Genomic DNA, 21,725 nt, shown 5'->3' on the forward strand with positions numbered 1-21,725 from the left:
AAAAAAAAAAAAAAAAAAAAAAAAAAAAAAAAAAAAAAAAAAAAAGATTATTATAAAAGGTGACATGACATAGAGATCATTGTTTCCTGTTTCAGAATCTACCAGGATGCTTTTTAAAATGCAGATGAAGCCAGGTGCGGTGGCTTATGTTTGTAATCCCAGCACTATGGGAGGCCAAGGCAGGCAGATTGCTTGAGCTCAGGAGTTCCAGACCAGACTGGGCAACATGGCAGGACCCCGTCTCTACTAAAAATACAAAAAAATAGCTGAGTGTGTGGTGTGAGTCTATTGTCCCAGCTACTCTAGAGGCTGAGATGGGAGAACGGCTTCAGCCCAGTGGGCAGAGGTTGCAGTGATCTAAGATTGCACCACTGCACTCCAGCCTGGGTGACGGAGTGAGACGCTATCTCAGAATAAAATAAAATGCAGATGCGTAGCTTCTACTGCATCAGAATATACCAGAATATCTAGGAATCTATATTTTAACAATAATTCAAGTGATTCTTTTGCATTTGAAAGTTTGAGAGCACTGATCTAGGATAGTTTATTTTCAGATTTGTTACTATCATTTAATGCAATGTTTTAAGCCCTGAATTTGTATGTGCCCATTTTGTGTAATAAGGAGAGATTCCCTTTCTAAGGGACTTTGAGCACCTGAGGGAGGATAGTTTTAAACTACTCAATCTATAAATTTTAAAGCCACAATTTTAAATTAAATCATGCTCTTCTTACACTCTTCTGCTTTATACTTTTATGGAGGCATTTTTTCCTCTAAGTGACTGACCTATGCTGTATCTCAGATTTCTGCCTTAATTTCTAAAAGTAACACTTCCTTGGAGAGCAAGGTGGTTGGTGAAACATTAAATCTAATGGATGGGCAAGTTAAATCTCAGTAGATCCAGTTCAATATTCTGTAAAGGGAATTGGCATAGGGCCTAACAGAAAATGCTTAGCAATCTTTGGGATAAAAAAAGGTTTATACTGGAAATGTTGTAATGTCTTATGTTTATGCCAGGATATCTTATTTATTGCTACCATCACTGTTGATATCATCTGCCATCACTGCCATCATGTTTTAAACAAATTTTACGTCTTAGGTAATGGAACACAGTATATATGTAGACGGACTTAAATTTAATTTTCATGATTGAATAGAGAATTTAATGGCCTAACCCTATGCCCTGCTTACTAAAATCAAATGACAAGTGGCCATCCAAATTTATGGAAAAGGCCTCTTGATGTGGCAAAAACATTGTTTGCCCTGAAGGGAAAAATGAAGACCTGGGTTTCTAGAAAAGTTCATTGACAAGTGTTGCTTAGAACTTGCTAAGAAAGTGATGTGCATAGAAGCAAGGTGGAGAAATATGTTACTTTGCTAGTGCTGCCATAGCAAAGCACCACAGTTCTGGAGGCTGGAAGTCCAAGATCAAGGTGTGGGCAGGGCCATGCTTCTTCTAAAGGATCTAGGGCAGGATCTGTCCCAGGTTTCTATCCCAGATCTCAGTGGGACCTTGGCTTGTGACAGCATCACTCCCGTCACCACATGACATTCTCCCAGTGAGCATGCTTCTTTCTGTGTGCAAATTTCCCCTTTTCATGAAGACACCAGTCATGTTAGATGAGGCTCATCCTACTCCAGTATAACCTCATTTTAAAATTATAAATTGATGGCCAGGCGCGGTGGCTCAAGCCTGTAATCCCAGCACTTTGGGAGGCCGAGACGGGCAGATCACAAGGTCAGGAGATCAAGACCATCCTGGCTAACCCGGTGAAACCCCGTCGCTACTAAAAATACAAAAACTAGCCGGGCGAGGTGGCGGGCACCTGTAGTCCCAGCTACTCCGGAGGCTGAGGCAGGAGAATGGCGTGAACCCAGGAGGCGGAGTTTGCAGTGAGCTGAGATCCGGCCACTGCACTCCAGCCTGGGCGACAGAGCAAGACTCTGTCTCAAAAAAATAAAAAAATAAAAAATAAATAAAATTATAAATTGATAATTTATAGTCATGTAAATTTACAGAGTACAGAGTACAAAGTGGTATTATAATTCATAAATATAATGTGAAATAATTAAATCAAGCTAACATACCCATTACCTAAAATACTTAACATTTTTGTGGTGAGAACGTTTGAAATTGTGAAATGTACAATACTGTATTATTAACTGTATTCACCATGCTGTGTAATGGCATTGGAAAAAAGAAGAAAAACATATTCTTCCTGTCTGAGATTTTGTACTCTTTGACAGTCCTCTCCCCATTCCCCCACCCCGCCAGCCTCTTTAACCACTACTCTACTCTCTGCTTCGATGAGTTTAATTGTTTACATTCCACATATAAATGAAAACGTGGTATTTGTCTTTCTGTGCCTGACTTCACTTAGCATAATGTTCTCCAGTTCCATCCATGTTATCAAAATGACAGAATTTCCTTATTTTATTTAAGGCTCAATAGTATTCCATTGTGCATATATACCACATTTAATTTATCCATTCATCTGTTGATGGACACTTAAGTTGATTCCATAACTTGGCTGTTAGAATTAGAACTGCAATGAACATGAGGAAGCAGACATCTCTTTGACAAAGTGATTTCAGGTCTTTTGAGTAAATTCCCAGAAGTGAAACTGTTGGATCATATGGTAATTCTATTTTTAGTTTTTGAGGAACCTCCAAACTATTCTCCATAATGGTTGTACTAATTTACATTCCCACCAACAGTGTACGAGGATTCCCCTTTCTCCACATCCTCACCAACCAGTTATTTTCATCTTTTGAAAAAAGTTATTCCAACAGATTTGAGATTATCTTATTGTGGTTTAATTCATGTTTTCCTAATGATTAGTGATGTTGAGCCTTTTATATGTATCTGTTGGCCGTCTTTGTATTTTCTTTTGAGAAATGTCTAGTCAAGTCCCTTGCTCATTTTTCAGCTGGGTTTTTGTTTTCTTGCTGTTCAGTTGTATGAGCTCCTTTTATATTTTGGATATTAACCCCTTATCAGATGTATGGCTTACAAATATTTTCTCCCAATCCATAGGTTGTTGCTGCACACTGTTAAAAGCTTCTGCACAGCAAAGAAAACATTTACTTCGTTGTAATCCCATTTGTCTATTTTTGCTTTTGTTGCCTGTACGTTTGGGGTCAAATCTAAAATGTACTACCCACAGTAATGTCGTATAGTTTTTCCCCTATATTTTCATCTAGTAGTTTTAGAATTTCTGGTCTTACAATTAACTCTTTAATCCGTTTTGAGGTGATTTTTGTATATGCTGTAAGATAAGGATCTAATTTCATTCTTCTGCATGTGGATATTCAGTTTTCCTATGGTCAAAAATGAGTTGATTGTAAATGTATGAGTTCATTTCTGGGCTCTCTCTTCTTTTTCCATGGTCAATGTGTCTTTTTATTTTGTGTGTGTGGGGGGCGGTGGAGTGGGGGTGGCTGTTTTAATTACTACAGCTATGTAGTTTAGTTTCAAATAAGGTAGGTGGTACTTTCACCTTTGTTCTTTTCCTTCATAATTGCCTTGGCTTGATTACCCAAAGTTTTTCGGTTCTGTATAAATTTTAGGATTATTTTCTATTTCTATGGAAAATAATGTTGAAATTTTGATAAGGTCTACATTGAATCTATATATAATTTTGGGCAGTATGACCATTTTAACAATATTAATTATTCTAATCCATGAACACTGGATATCTTTCCATTTATTTGTGTCTTCTTTAATTTCTTTTATGGATATTTTATAGTTTTCAGTGTACAAGTGTTTCATTTCCTTGGTTAAATTTATTCTTAAGTATTTTTTCATAGCTATTATATACGAGAGTGTTCTCTTGATTTCTTTTTTAGATAATTTGTTGTCAGTGTATAGAAAGTCTACTGATTTTGCGTGTTGAGTTTGTATCCTGCAACTCTCCTGTATTCATTTATTAGTCCTAACAGATTTTTTCGGTATAGTCGGTAGAATTTTCTATATATAAGATCATGTCATCAGCAAACAATAGCAATTTCCCTTCTTCCTCTCCTATTTGAATACCTTTTACGTCTTTCTTTTATCTCATCTTAACTAATTGCATCTGCAATGACCTATTTCAAATAAGGTCAGATTCTGAGATACTGCATGTTATGACTTCAACACATGGATTTGAGGAAGATATAATTCAACCCATAGCAAAGAACATGAGAATCTGTGACATAGTCTATGAATAAAGGATGTGGATTGTATCTCAATAGTGAAAAAATGTTTTATCATTTCTCCAGTCGTATCCCAAGGCCTGTTCTCCTTGAGAAAAAAAAACATAAATATTCAATACTAAAGCAGAAGGGTTCTGACGGATCATTTACTTTCATATCTTATGGTGTAGAAGGGAAAACTGAAGTTTGCAGGATTAAAGTGAAGTACTTACTCAAACAGTGGTGTAGCAAATCCAAAACTTAAATTTGCTATACTCTGTCTCCTGTGTCCAGCTTACCAAGAGCTGGGATACTGTGAAGAGCTTCGCCCTTTAAACTAAACATTGGTTTTCATTCATGGGTTGTTAAATGCAAGGGCAAATCCCTTCTGTAAGTGAAATTGGGCATCAGGGCCCCCACCCACATCTCTTCGTCAGTTGTCCCTGAGGTTGCATTGACCAGAGGACTCTCCAAAGCACAGACTGAAATTCCTGCAGCGTCTTGGACAGCACCCTGTGCTTTTCACATTGCCCCTCTGCTTCTCCATCTCTCCTTTCACAACTTCTCTGTCCTGTCATCTCAGAGCCTAGCCCAGCTCCAAGTTGGTAATCAAAGACGTGTTAGCCTAATGTATTTGTTTCTTAATAGCTGATAGGTAATATTTTAATAGTAATAACCCAGTCTTCTACTCCCTTTCCTCTTTTAGGAGTCTCTTGGGCTTTCTGAATGACTATCTTTGGAGGATAAAATAAGACATATTTTCTCCCATTCTGTAGGTTGTCTTTTCACTCTGTGGATTGTTTCACTTGTTGTGTAGAAGCTTTGCAGTTTGATATAGCCCCACTTGCTTGTTTTTGGTTTTGTTACCTGTGATTTGGTATCATATTCATGAAATCGTTGCCAAGACCAGTGACATAAAGTTTTCTCCTGTGTTTTCTCACATGACTTTTACAGTTTCAAGTCTAACACTTAGTCTTCAATCAAGTCATTTGAGTTGATTTTTGTATATGGTGTAAGATAAGGATCCAATGTAATTATTTTGCAAGTGCATATCCAGGTTCACCGTTTGTTGAAGGACTCTCCTTTCTCTATTGTGTATTCTTGGCACCCTTGTCAAAGATCAGTTGACTTGATATACATGAATTTATTTCTAGGTTTGCTATTCTGTTTCATTTGTCTGTATGCCTGTCTTGATGCAAGCACCATGCAGTTTTAATTACTATAGTTTTATAGTATACATTGAAATCAGAAAATGTGATTCCTCTAGTTTTGTTCCTTTTTCTTAAGATCTATTTGGCAATTCATAGTCCTTTGTGGTTCTATATAAATTTTAGAATTGTTTTTTCTGTTTCTGTAAAAAATGCCACTAGGATTTTGATAGGGATTGCATTGAATTTGTAGATCACTTTGGATAGTATGAACATGTTCACAATGCTAAGTCTTCCAAACCATATGTCTGATAAGTGGTCATTCTCCAACATATATGAAAAAAACTTCTACAAACCAATAGTAAAACAACAACAACCACAAACATAAACAGGCTAAATATTTGTGTAGACATTTCTCCCAAGAAGACATATAAATGGCCAACAGGTATCTGGGGGAAAAAATGCTCAGTTTCACTAATCATCAGGGAAAGGCAAAACAAATCCCAATGAGAGGTCACCTCACACCTATTACAATGGCTGTTATCAAAAAAGATGAGACAATAGTGTTGGTGAGGATATGGTTTTATCCTCACCAACCCTCATACACTGTTGGTGGGAGTATAAATTGGTACAAATATTGTGGAAAACAACATGAAGTTTCCTCAAAAAGTTAATAATAGAAAATACCACATGATCTGGCAATTCTACTTTTGGGTATTTTTCCAAAAGAATTGAAATCAGATCTTGAAAGGTTATTAGTACTTTTGAGTTCATTGCAGTAAGATTCACAATGGCAAGATGTGGAAGCAACTTAAATCTCCATCAGCAGATGAACAGATAAACAAAATGTGGTATAAACATGCAATAAATTGTTATTCATCCTGAAAAAAGAAGGAAAATTCTGCAAAATGCAACAACATGCATGAAACTTGAGGAAATCATGGTAAGTGAAATAAGCCGGTCATAGAAAGTACATGATTCCATTTATATGAGGTATCTAAAATAGTCAGGTTCATAGAATCAAATAATAGAATGATGGTTGTCAGGGGCTGGGGAGAGGGGGAAATGGGAGTTGTTAATCATCTGGCATAAAGTTCCAGTCAAACAAGATGAATAAGCTCTAGTGATCTGCTGTACAACATTGTACCTATAGTCAACAATAATATATTGTATACTTAAAAATTTATTCAAAGGGTTAATCTCATGTTAACTGTTTTTACTGCAATATAATAAAGACCTTTAATCTTTGGTTTATTTTGGCCAAACTAAAAGGCTTGGAGTTAGTGGATAGATACAGGTGGTCATCATGGTATTCTTCAAATTTCAAAGAGCTGGTCACCACCTGATTTGGTTTGGCTGTGTCCCCATCCAAATCTCATCTTGAATTGTAGCTCCCATAATTCCCATATGCAGTGGGAATGGACTGGGTGGGAGGTAATTGAATCACGGGAGTGAGTTTTTCCCATGCTGTTCTTGTGACAGTGAATAAGTCTCAAAAGATCAGATGATTTTATAAAGGGGAGTTCCCCTACACAAGCTCTCTTGCCTGATGCCACGTAAGACATGAACTTGCTCTTCATTTACCTTCCACCATGACTATGAGGCCTCCCCAGCCATGTGGAACTGTGAGTCAATTAAATCTCTTTCCTTTATAAATTACCCAGTCTGGGGTATGCTTTTATTAGCAGCATGAGAACAGACTAATACACCATCTTTTTCATCTACTCTTAAGCCTTTGGCATCTTGGGTGGGCTATGGTAAATTTAACACATTGAGTTGTAAAGAGCTTATACTGCAATTGGTATGCTGTTCAGCTTCAGGGCATGTCCTGAGCTGTCTAGATAAACTCTACAGTATATCTGATCACACTGGGTTTCCACCCTCCCTACAAATTTCACCTTTTTCAACCTATTCAAAGATAGCTTGAAACAATACTTTCATGCTGCTTTCACTTTACTCCCTCTGTGCATAGGATTTCAAAAAGCAAAATACTGTATTGATCAGGCAACTGTCTTGGATTGTCTCAGAAAATACTCCATTCCCCAAAACAAGCTATCACCTTCAGTTCCTTTGAGGCTACATCAGTTTCACTATATCAAATTTATAATTGGAAAATGGCATGAGATTAATTATGGAAATGCTTTTCCAATTGCAATAGTCAATTAATAAGCAAGTATATGAAGACCACAATAATTGCATTGTTCTACAAGCATTGCACTACAAGCCTTATTTAAGTATATTTAGACTTTTCAAAGAGAATCTGATTAGCATTATTTTTTAAATGAATTTGACATTCAAGGGATGCATGAATGTACTTTGGATATTGGATTACAAATTAATGCTTATCAAATTAACATTGATTTTCTTTATAGTCTAGGACCATCATCACAGAGAATTTTTCTGCATGAATTCCTGCCATGGTTATCACCAGGCTCCTGAGTGAGATATCAGAAGGAACACAAACTCCCTATTAAAAAATATTCTTTCCTGACATCTGTAGTAGCCATGTACAAGTCAAAGATCTATCTTACTCCCTTAATTGAAGAAATTGTTTTTCTCTATTCTAACCAAAGAGGGAAAGTAAGAGCTAGCACAGACCCTGGAAGGTGATCCTAAAAGCGTTTGATTTCAGTAAAACCTCTGACTTATTTTCATAGTACAATTATACACCTTCAAAGGCAGAGGTTCTGAGTGTACAGTTAGATAAGTTGTAATAAATGTATAAAAAAAAGTGGAATCAAGATATACAAATATTGTCATCACCCTACAAAGTCATATGAGATTTTACGATAGTAAAATGTAACAGGTCTCTCTTTCCACACATCTTCTATAGTCCAAATTTTCTGGGAGTGTGTGATCTTTACTTTGCCTCCTTCCTCTTTGGTGTTTGGATGAATAGAAAAGGCAGAGTCTGTCATCAGTTCATGTACTCATTCGTAGCCCTCCAACCCCTTCAGACATTTGCTGGGACACTAGCTTTGGAGTCTGACAAACCAGGCATAACCCTTGGCTCTATATCTACTTATTAGAGTTATTTTAAATGCCTGAGCCTTGGTTTCCTTATCTATAAGGTGAAGATGCTAAATGTACCTCATATGGTTGGTATAAAGATTAACTAAAATGTGTAAAAGCCCCTGACGTTCAGAACATGCTCAGCTGATATGCCATTCACTCTCTCTGGCTAAAATCTTGGGTGCTGGGTCCTTTCTCTCCCTCTTCCTCACCCCAAACAACCATTCAAAGGGTATATTCTAGTCTTTTAGGATGCTGCATTTTAAAAAGACACTTTCTAATCAGAAAAACCAATCCTCACTAATGCGTTAGTAAACATGAATCATTTCCCCTTCCAGGTAACATATTTGCATTTTAATTTAAGCCTTTAGGGAGATGTTGTTTTAGCCCAAATAAAGGACTTTGAGCTAAAAATGTCAGGAATTGGGGAATGGTGTAGTATTTGGGGCCACGCAGCAATATTTCTCTCTCGGTTCCAGACAGATACCCATCTGCCCATGTGCACAGTTGCCGGTGTTAAATGTAGGTGGTTTTTTCAGGAAAAGATTACAGTGTACAGGTTGCAGGCACGTTTTGGACAAGCTGCTTTAAATAAACTCATACAGATGTTAAAGTCAGAGCGTGGAATCTAAGTGCCATGACAAGGAAGCTGCCTTCCCACGGACGGAGTGACTGCTGACGGTTGTTTAGCAGATGAGAAGTAGAGATCTGCAGATCAACACTAGGATCATGGCAGCAAGCAATGGCCTCTGCTTTTGTGCGCCTCTCAGTGCAACCCACCTGGCAGGTTCTGCTGTAAATGCCAAGAGCATATCAGGGAAGGTAGCTGATCAACTTCCCATTTAAAACATATTTAAATTCAGAGCCCTTAGTGAGAGGCATCCAAACAGCTAGATAAGCATTTTGGAGGGCCGCCTTTTTGTTTTCCTACCTTCTAGGCACTGAACTGATAGAGCGCTGGCTATGCCTTGTTCTTCCTCTTCCTTTCTTACCGGAAGTGGTTACTAACCATTAGAACCTGCCCAGGCGTCAGTTCCTATTCAGGGCCCTGTCTTCCTGTGATGCATCCTAAAGTCTCCTTTGCTATTGGCTAGTCCCTGATTTTGTATCATTTGATTTTCTCAGGTAAACTGACTCCCATTCACCTTTCCTTTCATCATGCTTCTCTAGAAAACAATAAAGTGTCTCTTGATCACAAAAGATACTCTGATTGAAGCAAAGTAGATCTGTTGTCTTTTCTCTCCCTGTGCAGCTTTGTAGATAGATTGTGGATAAAACTGAACATCAGCATCTCAAGCTACTGCAAGCGCTGACCCCAAAACAGATGACACACATCACCCATGATCATGCCTCAGCTCAAGATTGATGATGAAGTGCAAAAGTGAGAACTCTCTTTTAGCTGTAAACAAATTTGCACTCAATATGTTTTCACAGCTTCAATTGTTTTAACAAATCATTTGAGGAAATACGTTCAGGCATAATCCTTTGCTTCCTTCTTTTTTGACACAGCATTCAGAACTCATACTTAACAGGAATTCACATAATCAATGTAAGTATCAGGGGGCCGTATATGTGCAATCCTGACACACACAAAAAGCATAAAAAGAATAAAAAGTATAAAAAGCAAGAAAAATTAGATACTTAGTACTCTTAAATCTTCGGGTCCAAATTACTTTCTTTACACCTATCTATCTAGACAGCAGCAAGCTGTCAATGGGATATATGAGTGGAACCTTCAGCATACAGAAAATAGTTAATTTCTTAGACCAATGAATTAGGGACCAAGGGAATGGTGTTCAGTAACACATTGTGTTCCCTTGATCATTAATCGAGTTTACAAAGAGCTGCCCAGTGCAGGTGTTTTGTACTTTTTTAAATATACCTGGCATTCAGCATCAATTTTCAATGTCATTGGCATTAGCCAATTAAGTAACGAGATTAGGAGTGCCCAGCTACAGTAAAGAAAAATTTGTCAAAGTCGATTTTTCTTAATGAGACTGAAGCCTCCATTTTGCTGGTGTCAAGAAGAGGAAGAATGGCCATCAATGAATCTGATGACTGTGAGAAATTTTAGTAGTCAATGAGTAATCAATTTTGCAGTTTTCTAAATCATTCTGAGCAAGTGTGTGAATATAATCTTTGGTGTGTATTATTAAGATAAAAACTTAGGGATTTTAGCGATACTGAAAGTTGTACCCCTTCCTTTTAAGACAAAACAACAAGAAAAAATAGTGGCCATGAAATTTTTGGAGCTTCTATTTGAAATAAGCCATCCAATATGTCAGTGATAACCAGCTCTGCAGAACTCTTCCATTTTCAAGTTCAGCACTCTTGGCTAATTTTATTACGCCACCTTAAGGTCCTTCAGGGGCTTTCTAAATGGACTGTAGAATAATTCTCATTGCCCAAATAGTTAAACTATTCAGTACATGCAAGCCAAGAGGTCCTGTGTTGATTCAGTGCCAGGACTCCAAACCTCTAAAGGCCTTATTAGGAAAGATAAATGAGAAGTGTTTTCCACCTACCTGTCCTTGCTTTCCACAGAATGAACTTTAAATCAAATTTTTAGCTTACGTCACTTGAGAGAATAGTGAGAAGGGCTTTCAGGTGGAGGGAGAGCTATGATTAAAGCTTGTGAAGGGTTGAGAACAGATACATGGTAAATGAATGTGTGTGTGTGTGTGTGAAAAATGGTGTTGAGGATTTAGAATAGACAGCGTTAGCTGGCACAAAAACAGTGTGATATATTTGCAGGGGAAAAAAGAGGAATATACATTTGATAAAAACAGTTTCCCTCCATCCATCATTGAATTTGGTGGACAGCTGTTTGCTGGCCACAAAGGCATCAGGGAAGAGAATATAAGTGGAACTCAATACATTTAAACAGGAATCGATCAAATACATTGCTGCATGCAAAAGAATCTAACAGAACACGAAATAAAGAGCATCCAGTTTAGGAAAGAAAATCTTGTCTCTTTACTAGGATTGGAGGCCAGCATTCCTCTCTAGGAGACAAGCAGGCCTCCATGGACACTACAGGTCAAGATCTTGTGTTTTTGACACGATCAGTATGCAGTTGGGTTCCCAGCAACTCTTGATAGGCTTTAAAGTCAAAGTGGCATGGGATTATTGAACTTTGGGTGCCCGAATTTTCTGCATTCACAAAACCCAGAATGAAATCCCTTCTAATCGCTGTGTCTCTCTTCTTTGGTAGAAGTTAAGTGGGGGAAGAATTATGTTCTGGAATAAAGGCTTCCTCATCAACCTCCTGATGTTTATACAGGAGAGTGATCTTTGCTGGGAATTATAATATGCTCATTAAAGTGTTTTCATTAAAACTTGCACAAATTAACAATCATGACCATCTAAGCCTTTGGTGTAAGTCTACTAGCTTCTATGTGGTTGTGAGGATATGTTCTAAAACTTGGAAGTGCCATAGCAGACTTTTATACAGATATTTTCCTTTCCATAGATTCCTATGTACAGTATCTTATTTTACAGTCTTTAAAATACATATTTTAAACCACATCAGTAAAACTCTTCAGAAGTTCTTGTTATATTCAGTGTGGTCAGATACACAATCAGTGGTCTTTTCATGAACTAAGGCAACAGGCAAACTGAAAAGCAGGCTAGCACACCATACATTGTGTGTATCTTTACAAAGTGCCTGGTGGGGAAAGAGCACAGGCTGAAACTCACCCAGCCACCCTTGCATGCTCTGGAGAAAGCTGTTTGCCCACCTAGAAAATGTAATTCAGTAAATGCATAGCACATGCAAGTGGAAGTCTTGTTATCAAAGAGAAAGAAAGTACCCTCATTCAATGGGAAATGGAAGAAAAATCAAAATTATTTAGATCCTATCTGAGTGTATGAAGTTAACTGGATAATGATGAAATCACTCACAAAACCTTTACGTGACTCCTTTGGGTCAGGCATTGACCACTGGCCGAGGTGCTTGGGGGAGCAAGTGGTCCTTACTATTTCAGGATACAACAGGTAAGAAGCCAGTCACATGAACAAAAAAGGTGTTCCCATATAATTAATGTTGCAACAAAGTTTACATAACATACAAATAAACCCCAGAAGGGTTAGAGATTGGCAGCTTAGTTAGGAGTGGGTGGAGAAAAGGTAAGTCTCTTTCAAAGACCCATTTCTCTTGGAGTGCTCAAATCAAGAATTATCTGATTGATATGATCAGAATCCACCTGCTTCAAGTGATCCTATGCCCTTTTGTAGTCCTTTATTCTTTGCTTTTTGGATGGTTTCCCCTTATACCAGGAACCAATACCCCCAAGTAATGAACCCCTACAGCCTAATCAAGCTCCATCAAAGGTATCAGTTGAGGGTTCAAATCCTTCAATGCCACTGAAGAGACAGCTGAGCTGATTGGACAGTGAGCCTATCCTAATGTATTAAGGGGCAATTGTATCTTTCCATTACGTCTCTGGGGCAACATGTATTTTAATAGGGCTCTCAAATCCTTAACCTAAGAGATTCACTAAGGTGGAGACGGTTAGCCGGCAGGGAAGGTATTTGGGAACAATTGGTTCTCTTGGATCTTCTTCAATCATGGCACATATGCAGAGGCTTCATCAACCGAACGAAGCTATAAAAAGTTTATCCCAAGCCAGAAAAAAAAGTTTCGATTAAAAAGTCCAGAACTCATACATTCATTAGCATAGTTTTTGATTCCTCAAAAGAATTACTGACAAGGCCTTTGATGTATCAAATATTAAGCCTTTGATGTATCAAATGCTATATGCCTGGAGGGATTAGTTCTGATTAGAAAATTCTAGTCTCCGGTCTATCTCCCAGCCTTTAACCACTTGTGCATCCTTTATTAATAGACAAATGGCAGCTGGCATTCTTTTGCCAGTGTTTGTTTGCAGGTGCCTGTGTTTGCAGCGGCACACTATGTGTCTAGCCGAGGAGGACACTGTAGTTTGGACTTGGGGGTAGCAGTCAGAAGAATTTGCTGATCTTGGGGGCATTGTTCACAATATTATCACTGTGTATTTTCATGCATTCCCTGAAGATAAGTATTCCTTTCTGAGTCCCTGGAACCTCTGTGAGCTATCGTTTCACTTTGTCTCCCAGGAAGAAAGGACAATCTGGCAGTCTTCATATGTCTAATGGTTCTTCTTTGTACATAGCTTTCACCAGGGCTCCCTGGCATTGGAACAGAGATAAACTAAATTAGAAGGACTTTTGCAAAGTAAACTTCTTAATAGGACATTTCATAGGATGGGCCACTTTTGCAACTGAGTGATGTTCGTGAAGGTGTCTGAAGAACAGCAGACAGTGGTCAGGGCCCTGACACTGCTTTGTCATTTGTATAAAATCAGTCTTGGTTCATCTATCATCTTACACATGATGATTAACACAGATGTTTAACCAGTTTTTGATGGTCATACTTTTATGTAATATTCACTCTGGAGGGGAAAAAAAAGTACCTTTACAGGGAAAAGAAGGAACCTGTAAACTTCCGCAGTGCTCTGGGGAAACATTATTTGAGGTGCTGCTAACTGTGGATCTCTGGACTCTCCTCTAGGGGGAATTATTCCAGGTGGTGTCCCTCAGGAGCCTCCCATCCATGGAGAAATCACAAGTCAGGAAATTCAGCTGTTGGCTACTTTTTGTGAACATTCTACCCAGGGGCCTCTCAACAGCTTAAAGCAGAAATAGAAGGCCTTTTGCTAGTTGGGTGCAATGACTCAAATTGTGCTCTCCCAAGGCTGCATACTATTTTGAGAGCAAGCAATTAAGCAATGCTCAGGTTTATGGCTCAGCAGATGAACCTGGAATGGTTCATTTGTTCTCCTAAATAACCGCTGTGTGTGTGTGTATGTGTGTGCGTGTGTGTGTGTGTGTATGTATGTATGTATGTATGTTTTCCTAAAGGTGAACTTCAGGATAGGTTTGTACTGTGTATGCCCCGGGAAGCAACTTTATTGGATTGCATTAAAATGCCCTTCAGAAGTGAGTTAGAGCTCTCCTTGTTGCTGTGGACTCCTCATCTGTGCAATGGAAAACACAACCCAACTCTCCTGTAGAGGCTCCAATCAATGACTCCGAGGAAGTGGTGGGCATGTGTCACCGATCCTCAGCTGTCCATTTACCTGTTATGTTTCCAGAAGGCTGTTATTCCCAGGAAAGGCTGTGGCTCCAACATGAATGAGCAGTGAGTGTTTGTTTTTGCTAGTCCTCAGTTTACACTGAGCACTTTCCCAAACTGGGCTCTGGGTTTTGAGATGGGCACTTACAGAGCTGTAGGGAAAAAGAAGGTGATATGATGTCTTCACAGTATTCTTGAAGTCATTTCTTTTTCTTTTTTTCTTTTTAAGAGATAAGGTCTCGCTCTGTCTCCCAGGCTATGATGCAGTGGCATATCACAGCTCAAACCCCTGAGCTCAAGTGAACCTCTTGCCTCGGCCTCAAATAGCTGACATTACAGGCATGTGCCACTGTGCTGGGCTGAGGTCATTTCTTCTTGCCCCTAAAGCATCAAAGAGAAACCTTCCTTGGTTAAGCAGCAGGGGTAGCCAAGTTGGCACAGGAAAAAGAGGAGAGAGGTGATTATTGCTTAAGCGCAGAGTCTGCCCACTTCTCCCTCTCCCGCTCCTGGAACTCTGGACTGAGCTCAAGTCCTACCTTGACTTCCAGGGAGGCCTCCCTGCCTTCACCTCTTCAGTGCAGAAGGAGATGCTCCTGAGGGCGAGAGATGCCACCAGGAGATTTTACATTCATGTTTTGTATTCAAATTAAAGGTAACTTCAGCATCCTTCCTCATCAGTTAGTCCTCACATTTCCTTTTGTATTAAATGTATATTAGATTTCTTCTTAAAAGAAAATGTAAGTTCATACCTGCAATCCCAGCACTTTGCAAGGCCTAGGCAGGTGGATCACAAGGTCAGGAGTTTGAGACCAGCCTGACCAACATGGTGAAACCCCATCTCTCCTAAAAATACAAAAATTAGCCAGACGTGGTGGTGCGTACCTGGAATCCCAGCTACTCTGGAGGCTAAGGCAGGACAATCTCTTGAACCTGGGAGGCGGAGGTTGCAACAAGCCAAGATTGCACCATTGCACTCCCACCTGGGCAACAGAGCAAGACTCCAAAAAAAAAAAAAGAAAAGAAAAAGAAAGAAGGAAAGAAAAAAAGAAAGAAAGAGAGGGAGGGAGGGGGAGGGGCAGGAAAGGGACGGGAAGGAAAGAGAAGGGAAGGGAAAGAAAACGTGGGTTATTCCCTAATTTTCAGCTTCCCAACTCATAAGATTACAGCAGCAGAGTAGAACGACTTTGAAAGGAAGTTATACTCTTCCCCGACTTCCACTCTTGACCTCAGAGGGCCATTCTAGGGAGCGGCTGTGCAGAGCCCTAGGAGGTCTATGAGGTGACCTTACTTGTGATGGTACAGGGTTCCTCAGTGGGGGTGGGGAGTGGTGCAAGTTGAGAATTTGGTTCTCAGCTGGCCCCAGAGGGACCAGCTTCTCCCCAGGGCTCCACAGTCACACAGTTTCGAGGCTTATCCCAAATGCTGTAGGTGGGTCTGTTAAATGAAGTCCCTAATGTCTCCGCCCCAAATAGACAAGAATATCTAAGGCTTTAGTTCCAGAAGTTTTCAATTTGAGTTTTCTTTTTAAAATGTTTACCCATCCATGTTTCCAAAATCTTCTCACGTGTAAGAAATACCACAATGTGCTGGGTGTGGTAACTCATGCCTATTATCCCAGAATTTTAGAAGGCAGGGGCAGGAGGTTTTTCTTATAGTTGTAAGAAAAACCACTTGAGCCCAGGAGGTGGAGACCAGTCTGGGAAACATAATGAGACCTTGTCTCTACAAAAAATAAAAAAATTAAAAAATTGGCCAGTCATGGCCGGTCATGATGGCACGCACTTGTATTCCCAGCTACTAGGGAGATTGAGGTGGGAGAAGGGAGGATCGCTTGAGCCTGGGAGGTTGGGGCTGCAGTGAGCCACGATGGTGCCACTGCACTCCAGCCTAGGCAACAGAGTGAGACCTTGTCTCAGAAAAAAAACAAAAAAATCACAATTTTTTGTGCAAGTTCTCAACGTGTATCTCTCCCCACCCCCACTGAGGAATCCTGCACCATCACAAACGGAGATAAGTGATCTTGTGAACTGCCCTCAAGCCAGAAGCAACTGGAAGAGTCAACCCATGAGTCCCTTGGTCCCCAGTGCCTGACTACTGCCCTTCCCACCTGGAAGGGAATGTGTAACAATTCCCACTGTATCTGCATTACATATGCCACTGTTGTTTGAAGAGTGCAAAGGCTAGGACTTGAATTAGGCTAGGACCCCTGTGTTAGTTCGTTCTCATGCTGCTAATAAATACATACCTGAAACAGGGTAATTTACAAAAGAAAAAGATTTCACTGACTCACAGTTCAGCATGCCTGGGGAGGCCTCAGGAAACTTACAATCATGACAGAGGGGGAAGCAAACACATCCTTCACATGGCAGCAGCAAGGAGAAGTGCTGGGCAAAAAGGGGGAAAAGCCCCTTATAAAACCATCAAATCTCGTGAGAACTCACTCACTGTCATGGGAACAGCAGCATGGGTGTAACTGCCCTCATGATTCAATTACCTCCCACCAGGTCCCTCCCATGACACGTGAGGATTATGGGAACTACAGTTCCAGATGAGATTTGGGTGGGGACAGCTAAACCATATCAGCCCTCCAGGTTCCATGGATGTGGGTCTGTAGGATATGGGTGTGGATTCCTCTCCACTGCTTCCTAGCATTCTTGAGAAAATCACACAAATGCTCTCAGTTTCATTTTCTTCCTCTGTCCTAGAATATCCCACGAGTTATTGTGGAGATTAAATTTGAATATTTTTAAAGGGTTCAACAGGTCTCTCATCCATGGCAAATGGCCAGTGCATGTGCTTGATGATATTAACCCAAGGGTCTTCATGATTTTCAATTGTGAAAAGAGAGGCACATTCCAGCCACCCTGGGAAAGCACCAGATGGCATGAATATGCCCAGGCTGCAGGGGAGGTGGCCAGTGTTTGGGGACTGGTTCCAGACCTTAGGCAGTATTGTGGACACTCAGACCCTCAATGAGATGGTATTAGAAGACGGGGCCTTAGGGGAGTGATTAGGTCATGAGAGTAGAGCCCTCATGATGGGATTAGTTCCTGTAAAAGAGGAGACATGAGACAACTTGCTTTCTCTCTCTATTCTTGGCCATGTGAGGATACAATGAGAAGACAGCCATCTGCAAACCAGGAAGAGGGCCCTCACCAGATGCTGGATCTGTCAGCACTTTGATCTTGGACTTCCCAGCCTCTAGAACTTGAGAAATAAGCACTTGTTGTTTAAGCCTACAGCAATTTGTTTCAGCAGCAAGAACGAAGACAGGAAGGTGGCTCTGTTCTTTCTTTCCAGGCTCCAGGACGTACACATAATTAAGAGGCTAAGATGCAAACCCCAATATCAAAGGGGTTTCCTCAAAGCAATGAGATAACGTGGAAAGTCTTTCTGAAATCGACAGGATGTTAAAGAAAGCCTCCTTTTAAAAAAACAAATTCTTACACAGCCAAATGATGAACTGTCTCTCTCACAAACTCCCCAGGACTTTACTGAAGACTGTCAGATGACAGCCACAGGAAGTGGCCTGTACCGAAGGATCCTGATGCATTCCTCAGGCTCTCAGGAGGACTCAGACTCCTGGAACCTGAGCTCCAGGCCTCCAGGTAAGTAGTTGCCATGTTGGGGGAACAGAGGTGCTGCCACGCTCAATGCTGCAGTGGCCTCTGCATCAGTCTCTCACCTGGGGCTCAAAACATAAACTACTCCTAAAGGTTCCTCCATTTAAAACAGAAGGGAGCTCCAGTGCTGATAGTCTTGAGCTTGTTTATAGCCTACCAATGGTAACTTAGAGCAGAGAAATGGGAAAAAAGTCTTTCTAATTTACTTCAGAGAAAAGCCCTGGTGCTCAATCCAGAAACACTATGAGAAATACAGAGGTCAGGCCCCACCAGAGCCTACTCAGTCTAGCTGTCTGGTTGGTCCTTAGGGGATTTACATGAGCAGCCCAGGCTGGGACCCATGGGAATCCACTCTGGGATTAGCAGTGACAACTCTCATTTTCAGCAGGACAATGAGCCACTTCTATACAAAGTGGGTAGAGGGTGGATCAGCTGCTTTGCACAACTGTCTTCTAAAGAACAAGACAAGGACCATTGCTCAGAACCTGGGCATCATCTCCACGGGCATTGCTCTCATAAAAGCAGGGTCAACAGAGAGCAAGTTCCTGGATCTTCTCCTTGGTGAAATTCTGCAGTGAGTGCATCTCTAGTGATGGATGGATAGAGTGCATCTCTAGTGATGCAGGATCTAAGCTGCAATTGTTAAACCTACCCCTTATATAAAAACCATGAAATATCCAGATGTATTAGACCATCTTCGCAATGCTATAAAGAACTTCCCTGAGACTGGGCAATTTATAAGGAGGTTTAATTGACTTACAGTTCTGCATGGCTGGGGAGACCTCAAAAAACTTACAATCATGGTGGAAGGGGAAGCAGGCACCTTCTTCACAAGTCAGCAGGACAGAGAAAAAGAGCGTATGAAGGGGGAAGAGCCCCACGCTTATCAAACAACCAGATCTCATGAGAATTCACTCACTGTCATGAGAACAGCATGGGGGAAACATCCCCATGATCCAGTCAGCTCCCACTAGGTCCCTCCCTTCACACATGGGAATTACAATTTGAGATGATATTTGGATGGGGATACAGAGCCAACCCATATCATCAGAGAACAATGGGGCAGAGTCCAGTTGCAGTTAATGGGCCTTAACATCAACCATGAACTCACCGATTTGTCTGCATTACTTCAAAGCCACCTGCCTGACAGCCAGATAGCCAGATTGGACCTGGCCATTTAGTTAAACCTACAGTCTCATTCTTCCAAATAGTTGATATTTCCCTTGGGATGGTTTGCACTATGCAGGCTAAGCTTATGAGCTCCTATTTCTATAATGCCAATTTGCCTAGATGGTTGAGTGTAGCCGATAAAAATCTGTCTTGAATCACACAGTGATTCAAGATGATTTAGATAGGCAGATATGCTGTATCACTGTATAGAAACCATTTTCTTCTGGAAGCAGGTGACAGAGGGAAGTGTTCTTGCTAAGGAACTATAAATGAGATTCTACGCTGGATTTGTAGTGACCAGTGACCTTTTCTGAGTTATAGCTCATGATCAATGATGTCTTAAATTTGAGCATTTAACCTTGAAATTAATTTCTTCAAATTCATGGGATTATAGTATATGGGACTTAGAATCATTCCAGTTCAGCACCCTAGTTTTAACCCCAAGGAAGTAAACATGCCAGGACTTTGTCCGTGACTAAAATACAAGTGCATGTGCATGCTTGCACACATTTTATTTTCTGACTCCTGGTAGAGTGTTTTTCCCATGATGCTAAGATGCCTCCAGTCTGATGTCTGAATCTAAAAAAGTGAAACTCTTTGTCATCCATTGTGTATTAGTCAGGATAGGATGGGATAGGCTGTGGTAACAAAGACCCTCAAATCTCAGTGGCTAAACCGTAAAGGTTTACCTTTTTAATCACCTCCAAGATGAGCAGCAAGGAGCTCTGATCCTGGGTTACTGTGGAACCTAGGCTACTGGACGCACTGCCACCTTTATGTGTCACTTCAGTGTTTGCCACAGCTTTGGGATCTCACACTCTCTAGGTGTCAACCTAAAGTGACACTCATCACTTCTGCTCTCATCCCAGTGGAAAGAACTCACGTGGGCCCTGTTTGCAAGTGATCTAGGAATCATGGTCCTCTGTGTACAATGGAGGAGAGATGAACCTGATGACGGTTAGCACCACCATATTTAATAAGCATCTTGGGGACACCCCCTCTGTGCTAGATACTGTACTAGAGGCTGAGACTACCCACAGAAGTCCCTACACTGGAAGAGGGAAGGGGTTAGACTTTGTGATGTGAGAGACTATCTCAACGAAGACCCTATGGTTAAGGAAACAGTTACCTATGGGTCAAGGGTTCAGGGCCTGGATGGCATGGCATGGCAAATTTCTAAATTCCTACGACTGTAAGAAAAACCCCATTCTTCCTTAACCCCCTACCAAAAAGAGTTATCAGGTTGATTTACAACCCAGACCACTGCAACTCTGATTGGACAGGGGACTGGTCTTACAAACACTCTTTTCTGATAAGCTATTACAGACTTCAAGTTTTGGCCAGTGCATAGAGACTGCACACAAGCTGTCTTTGTGGCCTGTAGTTCACCTTTTGACATAGTGAGCCAAATTCTACCTCATTTTAGAGCTAAAACTCCACCCCAAATTGAACATGGCAGAATAGGTTACATACATGCTTATCCATTGTGCATGCATTCACTCCCCTCATAAATATGTATTATTTCCCACCAAACCTGCTGAATATGTATGACACCGGCCGTGTGAGACTTAAAACCTGCCCTTTCCCTCTTCACTCCAAGGTGGAGGTTTTCTCTTCCCAGCTTGCAAACCGGTATCTCCAGCAAAGCTCTCCTTTCTACTATTTAGCCATCCTGGTTGTCTTTTGGATGGCAACTTGTAGATAGATAAGCTACAATATGACAAGTGCCATAATGAAAGTGTGACAAGAGTACAGCCAACTTCAAATATGGGAACAAACATGATTGGGAAAATTGAGAAAGACTAACAAAGTAGGTGATACTTGAGCTGGGTCTTGAATACAGAATAGAATAATCTCCTTATGAACACATCGTAGTCTCATTTGAAATAATTCCTTTGCTTTTGTGAATGTTCTACTGAGGTTTGTTTTAGTTCTGTAAGCTTCTTGACAAAGGTCCAACATTCTCTTGAATAGCCTTGAAACAGACTTGAGCTTCTAAAGAATCAAATAAGTAATACATGAGCACAGTTGTGTTATCAGTATGAGCTGGAATTGTGTGACCCAGAAAGAAACTGGCAAGAGGCCAGGAGTACAGTGGAAAGTGCACTGAGGTGGCCATATTATATTTTCAAACTAAAATCAGAAAGCAAGAACTTAGAGGAATTTAAAGTTCCCTTTGCATGAAAAGGCCTTAAGTTTGGAATATCTGAGATATTCCAGAAGTTTATAGCCATATAGAACCAGACTGTGTTAAATATTATAAAATGATCCCAGAAAAATCTGAAATGTGTTGTCACAGAAGCAACAAACACAGCCAGTGATTTGTATAACAACCATTTACTGAACACTTTTTCCTAGTCAGGATATTGTATTAACATACAATTAAAAATCACTGCTGCATCATTTTTTCCTTCCTCCAGGAAAAAGTAAAATTCTTTTCTTCTACTATCTTAGTGAAAACCTGTACCCAGATTCACAAAGGGTAA

This window comes from Piliocolobus tephrosceles, chromosome 18 (genome assembly GCF_002776525.5).
Source record: "Piliocolobus tephrosceles isolate RC106 chromosome 18, ASM277652v3, whole genome shotgun sequence".
NCBI lineage: Eukaryota > Metazoa > Chordata > Mammalia > Primates > Cercopithecidae > Piliocolobus > Piliocolobus tephrosceles.